Here is a 9,875-nt window from a genome sequence, read left to right as displayed (position 1 = left end):
CACACACACATAGGGACACAGACACACACACTGTAAGGATAGAACAGACACACACACTGTACACACAACAGACACACACACAAGGATAGGGAACAGACACACACACTAAGGATAGGGAACACACACACACACTGACACACACACACACTAACTAGGGAACAGACACACACACAAGGATAGGAACAGACAGACACACACACTCACTGGATAGGAACAGACACACACACACTAAGGATAGGGACACAGACACACACTCACAGACACACACACTCACTAGGGAACAGACACACACACACACTGTAAGGATAGGGAACAGACACACACACACATAGGGAACAGACACACACAGACAAGGATAGGGAACAGACACACACACACACACAGGATAGGGAACAGACACACACACACACACACACTAAACAGACACACACACACACACTGTAAACAGATAGGGAACAGACACACACACTGTACTGAATAGGGAACAGACACACACACACTGTACTAGGGAACAGACACACACAGTAACATAGGGAACAGACACACACACACTGTAAGGATAGGGAACAGACACACACACTGTACTAGGAACAGACACACACACACAACAGAACAGACACACACACACACAAGGATAGGGAACAGACACACACACACTGTAAGGATAGGGAACAGACACACACACTGTAAGGATAGGGAACAGACACACACACAAGGATACAACAGACACACACACTGTAAGGATAGGGACAGACACACACACTGTACTAGGGAACAGACACACACACACACACAGGATAGGGAACAGACACACACACAAGGATAGGGAACAGACACACACACAAGGACTAAACAGACACACACACTGTAAGGATAGGGAACAGACACACACACTGTAAGGATAGGGAACAGACACACACACACTGTACAGACACAACAGACACACACTGTAAATAGGGAACAGACACACACACACAAGGATAGGGAACAGACACACACACACACACACTCACTAGGGAACAGACACACACACTGTAAGGATAGGGAACAGACACACACACTGTAAGGATAGAAACAGACACACACACTGTAACTAGGGAACAGACACACACACTGTACATACACACAGACACACACTGTAACATAGGGAACAGACACACACTGTAACTATACAGAACAGACACACACTGTAAGGATAGGGAACACACACACACACACACTGTAACTATAGGGAACAGACACACACACAAGGATACACACTGAACAGACACACACACACACAAGGATAGGACACACACACACACACACAGACACACACACACTGTAAGGATAGGGAACAGACACACACACAACACATACTGAACAGACACACACACACACTGTAAGGACTAGGGAACAGACACACACTGTAAGGATAGGGAACAGACACACACACTGTACTGAACAGGGAACAGACACACACACTGTAAGGATAGGGAACAGACACACACACTGTAAATAGAACAGACACACACACTGTAAGGATAGGGAACAGACACACACACTGTACTAGGATAGGGAACAGACACACACAGTAAGGATAGGGAACAGACACACACACTCACTGTAAGGATAGGGAACAGACACACACACTGTACTGGATAGGGAACAGACACACACACACACTGAATAGGGAACACACACACACACACACTAAACAGACAGGGAACACACACACACACTGTAAGGATAGGGAACACACACTGACACACACACACACTCATAGGAACAGACACACACACACAAGGATCACTAAACAGACACACACACACAAGGATACTGGAACAGACACACACACACACTAGGATAGGGAACAGACACACACACACACAGGATAGGGAACAGACACACACACACACAGGATAGGGAACAGACACACACACACACAAGGATACTAAACAGACACACACACACACAGGACACACACACTAGGGAACAACACACACACACACACACAGGACTCACTGAACAGACACACACACTGTAAGGATAGGGAACAGACACACACTGTACTGGGAACAGACACACACACACAGACACACACACTGTAAGGATAGGGAACAGACACACACACTCACTGAACAGGGAACACACACACACACACACACTCACTAAACAGACAACACACACACACACAGGATAGGGAACAGACACACACACACATAGGGAACAGACACACACACTGTAAGGATAGGGAACAGACACACACACTGTAAGGATAGGGAACAGACACACACTGTAAGGATACTGAACAGACACACACACTGTAACATAGGGAACAGACACACACTGTAAGGATAGGAACAGACACACACACACAGACACACACACTGTAAGGACAGGGAACAGACACACACTGTAAGGATAGGGAACAGACACACACACTGTAAGGATAGGGAACACACACACACACACAGTACACACTAAACAGACACACACACACAAGGATAGGGAACAGACACACACACTGTAAGGATAGACACACACACAACAGACACACACACTGTAAGGATAGGGAACAGACACACACACACAAGGATAGGGAACAGACACACACACTGTAAGGATAGGAACAGACACACACACAAGGATAGGGAACAGACACACACACTGTAAGGATAGGGAACAGACACACACACACACACACTGTAAGGATAGGGAACAGACACACACACTGTAAGGATAGGGAACAGACACACACACTGTAAGGATAGGGAACAGACACACACACAAGGATAGGGAACAGACACACACACTGTAAATAGGGACACAGACACACACACTGTAGACATAGGGAACAGACACACACACTGTAAGGATAGGGAACAGACACACACACAGACACACACACTGTACAGGGACACAGACACACACACTGTAAGGATAGGGAACAGACACACACACTGTAAGGATAGGGAACAGACACACACACAGACACACACTAAACAGATAGGGAACAGACACACACACACATAGGGAACAGACACACACAGTACAGGATAGGGAACAGACACACACACTGTAAGGATAGGGAACAGACACACACACTAAACAGAACAGACACACACACTAAGGATAGGGAACAGACACACACACTGTAAGGATAGGGAACAGACACACACACACTAAACAGACACACACACACACACACTGATAGGGAACAGACACACACACACACAAGGATAGGAACAGACACACACACACACACACACACTAAGGATAGGAACAGACACACACACTGTAAGGATAGGGAACAGACACACACACTGTAATAGACACACACACACACACACACACACTGTAAGGATAGGGAACAGACACACACACTGTAACAGGGAACAGACACACACACACACACACTCAAGGATAGGGAACAGACACACACACTGTAAGGATAGGGAACAGACACACACACTGTAAGGATAGGGAACAGACACACACACTGTAAGGATAGGGAACAGACACACACACACACACAGGATAGGGAACAGACACACACACTGTAAGGATAGGGAACAGACACACACTGTAAGGATAGGGAACAGACACACACACACACACACACACACACACTCATAGGGAACAGACACACACACTGTAAGGATAGGAACAGACACACACACTGTAAGGATAGGGAACAGACACACACAGTAAGGATAGGGAACAGACACACACACAAGGATAGGGAACAGACACACACACTGTAAGGATAGGGAACAGACACACACACTGTAAGGATAGGACACACACACACAGACACACACTGTAAGATAGGGAACAGACACACACACACTAAGGATAGGGAACAGACACACACACACACAGGATAGGGAACAGACACACACTGTAAGGATAGGGAACAGACACACACACACTGTAAGGATAGGGAACAGACACACACACTGTAAGGATAGGGAACAGACACACACACTGTAAGGATAGGGAACAGACACACACACTAAACAGGAACAGACACACACACTACAGGATACAGAACAGACACACACATAGGGAACAGACACACACTGACAGGGAACAGACACACACACTGTAAGGATAGGGAACAGACACACACACTGTAAGGATAGGAACAGACACACACACAAGGATACTAAACAGACACACACACTGTAAGGATAGGGAACAGACACACACACTGTAAGGATAGGGAACAGACACACACACACTAACTAGGGAACAGACACACACACAAGGATAGGGAACAGACACACACACTGTACTGAACAGACACAGACACACACACTGTACAGATAGGGAACAGACACACACACTAAAAGGATAGGGAACAGACACACACACTGTACAGATAGGGAACAGACACACACTGTAAGGATAGGGAACAGACACACACACTAAGGATAGGGAACAGACACACACACTGTAAGGATAGGGAACAGACACACACACACACACAGGACACACTAGGGAACAGACACACACACTGTAAGGATAGGGAACAGACACACACTGTAAGGATAGGGAACAGACACACACACTACAGACACACACACACTAAGGATAGGGAACAGACACACACAGTAAGGATAGGGAACAGACACACACACTAAGGATAGGGAACAGACACACACACTCACTAAACAGGGAACAGACACACACACTGTAAGGATAGGGAACAGACACACACACAGTAAGGATACTGGAACAGACACACACTGTAAGGATAGGGAACAGACACACACTGTAAGGATAGGGAACAGACACACACTCACTAAGGATAGGGAACAGACACACACTGTAAGGATAGGGAACAGACACACACACAACATAGGAACAGACACACACACACACTATAGGACAACAGACACACACACTGTAAATAGGGAACAGACACACACACTCACTGAACAGACAACACACACACACACTCAAGGAACAGGGAACAGACACACACACAGACACACTGTAAGGATAGACACAGACACACACACACTAAGGATAGGAACAGACACACACACTGTAAGGATAGGGAACACACACACAGACACACACTGTAAGGATAGGGAACAGACACACACACACACACACTGTAAGGATAGGGAACAGACACACACACTGTAAGGATAGGGAACAGACACACACACTCACTAAACAGAACAGACACACACACACACACTAACTAGGGAACAGACACACACTGTAAGGATACTGAACAGACACACACACACAAGGATAGGGAACAGACACACACAGTAAGGATAGGGAACAGACACACACACTGTAAGGATAGGGAACAGACACACACACTGTAAGGATAGGACAGACAGACACACTCACTGAACAGACACACACACACACACACTGTAAGGATAGGGAACAGACACACACACTGTACTAGGACAACAGACACACACACTGTAAGGATAGGGAACAGACACACACACAAGGATAGGGAACAGACACACACACTGTAAGGATAGGGAACAGACACACACACTGTAAGGATAGGGAACAGACACACACACTGTAAGGATAGGGAACAGACACACACACACAAGGATAGGGAACAGACACACACACACACTAAGGATAGGGAACAGACACACACAGTAAGGATAGGGAACAGACACACACACTGTAAGGATAGGGAACAGACACACACACTGTAAGGATAGGGAACAGACACACACACAGTAAGGATAGGGAACAGACACACACTGTACATAGGGACACACACACACAGGGACAGACACACACTGATACACACACACACACACACTCACTAAATAGGGAACAGACACACACACTAAGGATAGGGAACAGACACACACAGTAAGGATAGGAACAGACACACACACTAAGGATAGGGAACAGACACACACACACTAAGGATAGGGACACACACACACACACTGTAAGGATAGGGAACAGACACACACACACAAGGATAGGGAACAGACACACACACACTGTAAGGATACACAACAGACACACACACTGTAAGGATAGGGAACAGACACACACACTGTAAGGATAGGGAACAGACACACACTGTAAGGATGGGAACAGACACACACTGTAGGATAGGGAACAGAACAGACACACACTCACTAACAGATAGGGAACAGACACACACACTGTAAGGATACAGAACAGACACACACACTGTAAGGATGAACAGAACAGACACACACACACTCATAGGGAACAGACACACACACAGTAAGGATAGGGAACAGACACACACACTAAGGATAGGGAACACACACACACTGTAAGGATAGGGAACAGACACACACACAAGGATAGGGAACAGACACACACACTGTAAGGATAGGGAACAGACACACACACAAGGATAGGGAACAGACACACACACTGTAAGGATAGGGAACAGACACACACACAGACACACACTGTACAGGATAGGGAACAGACACACACACTGTAAGGATAGGAACAGACACACACACTGTAAGGATAGGGAACAGACACACACACTGTAAGGACACACACACACTGTAACAGACACACACACAACACATAGGGAACAGACACACACACTGTAAGGATAGGGAACAGACACACACTGTAAGGATAGGGAACAGACACACACACTGTAAGGATAGGGAACAGACACACACACTGTACAGACACACACACACACACACACTGAAAGGATAGGGAACAGACACACACACTGTAAGGATAGGGAACAGACACACACACAAGGATAGGGAACAGACACACACACAAGGATAGGGAACAGACACACACACTAAGGATAGGGAACAGACACACACTCACAAGGATAGGGAACAGACACACACTGTAAACAGACAACAGACACACACAGTAAGGATAGGGAACAGACAGACACACACTGTAAGGATAGACAACAGACACACACACTGTAAGGATAGGGAACAGACACACACACTCACTAAACAGACACACACACTGTACAGACACACACACTGTAAGGATAGGGAACAGACACACACACTGTAAGGATAGGGAACAGACACACACAGTACAGGATAAACAGACACACACACAGTAAGGATAGGGAACAGACACACACTGTAAGGATAGGGAACAGACACACACACTGTAAACAGATAGGGAACAGACACACACTGTAAGGATAGGGAACAGACACACACACAGGATAGGGAACAGACACACACACTGTAAACAGATAGGGAACACACACACTGTAAGGATAGGGAACACACACACACTGTAAGGATAGGGAACAGACACACACTGTAAGGATAGGGAACAGACACACACAGTAAGGATAGGGAACAGACACACACACACAGACACACTCATAGGGAACAGACACACACACTGTAAGGATAGGGAACAGACACACACTGTAAGGATAGGGAACAGACACACACACTGTAAGGATAGGGAACAGACACACACACTGTACAGGATAGGGAAACAGACACACACACACACACTGTAAATAGACACACACACACACACTGTAAACAGACAACAGACACACACTGTAAATAGGGAACAGACACACACACTGTAAGGATAAACAGACACACACACTGTAAGGATAGGGAACAGACACACACTGTAAGGATAGGGAACAGACACACACACTGTAAGGATAGGGAACAGACACACACACTGTAAGGATAGGGAACAGACACACACACACTGTACAGGATAGGGAACAGACACACACACTGTACACAGACACACACACTGTAAGGATAGGGAACAGACACACACACTAAATAGGGAACAGACACACACTGTAAGGATAGGGAACAGACACACACTAAGGATAGGGAACAGACACACACACTGTAAGGACAGGGAACAGACACACACACTGTAAGGATAGGGAACAGACACACACACTGTAAGGATAGGGAACAGACACACACACTGTAAGGATAGGGAACAGACACACACTGTAAGGATAGGGAACAGACAGACAGACACACACTGTAAGGATAGGGAACAGACACACACACTGTAAGGATAGGGAACAGACACACACACTGTAAGGATAGGGAACAGACACACACACTGTAAGGATAGGGAACAGACACACACACACAAGACACACACAGTAAGGATAGGGAACAGACACACACACAAGGATAGGGAACAGACACACACACTGTAAGGATAGGGAACAGACACACACACTGTAAGGATAGGGAACAGACACACACACTGTAAGGATAGGGAACAGACACACACTGTAAGGATAGGGAACAGACACACACACTGTAAGGATAGGGAACAGACACACACACTGTAAGGATAGGGAACAGACACACACTGTAAGGATAGGGAACAGACACACACACACTGTAAGGATAGGGAACAGACACACACTGTAAGGATAGGGAACAGACACACACACTGTAAGGATAGGGAACAGACACACACACTGTAAGGATAGGGAACAGACACACACTGTAAGGATAGGGAACAGACACACACACAAGGATAGGGACACACACACACACACTGTACAGGGATAGGGAACAGACACACACTGTAAGGATAGGGAACAGACACACACTGTAAGGATAGGGAACAGACACACACACAAGGATAGGGAACAGACACACACACAAAGGATAGGGAACAGACACACACACAAGGATAGGGAACAGACACACACACACACACACTGTAAGGATAGGGAACAGACACACACACTGTAAGGATAGGGAACAGACACACACACTGTACAGGGAACAGACACACACAGACAGACACACACAAGGATAGGGAACAGACACACACACTGTAAGGATAGGGAACAGACACACACAGTAAGGATAGGGAACAGACACACACACTGTAAGGATAGGGAACAGACACACACACTGTAAGGATAGGGAACAGACACACACTGTAAGGATAGGGAACAGACACACACACTGTAAGGATAGGGAACAGACACACACACTGTAAGGATAGGGAACAGACACACACTGTAAGGATAGGGAACAGACACACACACAAGGATAGGGAACAGACACACACACAAGGATACAACAGAACAGACACACACACACACTGTAAGGATAGGGAACAGACACACACACTGTAAGGATAGGGAACAGACACACACACTGTAAGGATAGGGAACAGACACACTGTAAGGATAGTACACACTGTATAGGGAACAGACACACACACAAGGATAGGGAACAGACACACACACTAAATAGGGAACAGACACACACACAGTAAGGAACAGGGAACAGACACACACTGTAAGGATAGGGAACAGACACACACTGTAAGGATAGGGAACAGACACACACACTGTAAGGATAGGGAACAGACACACACACTGTAAGGATAGGGAACAGACACACACACTGTAAGGATAGGGAACAGACACACACTGTAAGGATAGGGAACAGACACACACAGTAAGGATAAACAGACACACACACACATACTGAACAGACACACACACTGTAAGGATAGGGAACAGACACACACACAAGGATAGGGAACAGACACACACAGTAAGGATAGGGAACAGACACACACTGTAAGGATAGGGAACAGACACACACACTGTAAGGATAGGGAACAGACACACACACAGTAAGGATAGGGAACAGACACACACAGTAAGGATAGGGAACAGACACACACACAAGGATAGGGAACAGACACACACACACACACACTGTAAGGATAGGGAACAGACACACACACAAGGATAGGGAACAGACACACACACACAAGGATAGGGAACAGACACACACAGTAAGGATAGGGAACAGACACACACACTGTAAGGATAGGGAACAGACACACACACTAAGGATAGGGAACAGACACAC

This window comes from Oncorhynchus nerka, linkage group LG28 (assembly GCF_034236695.1).
Source record: "Oncorhynchus nerka isolate Pitt River linkage group LG28, Oner_Uvic_2.0, whole genome shotgun sequence".
NCBI lineage: Eukaryota > Metazoa > Chordata > Actinopteri > Salmoniformes > Salmonidae > Oncorhynchus > Oncorhynchus nerka.
Note: the sequence above shows the minus strand (reverse complement) of the source record.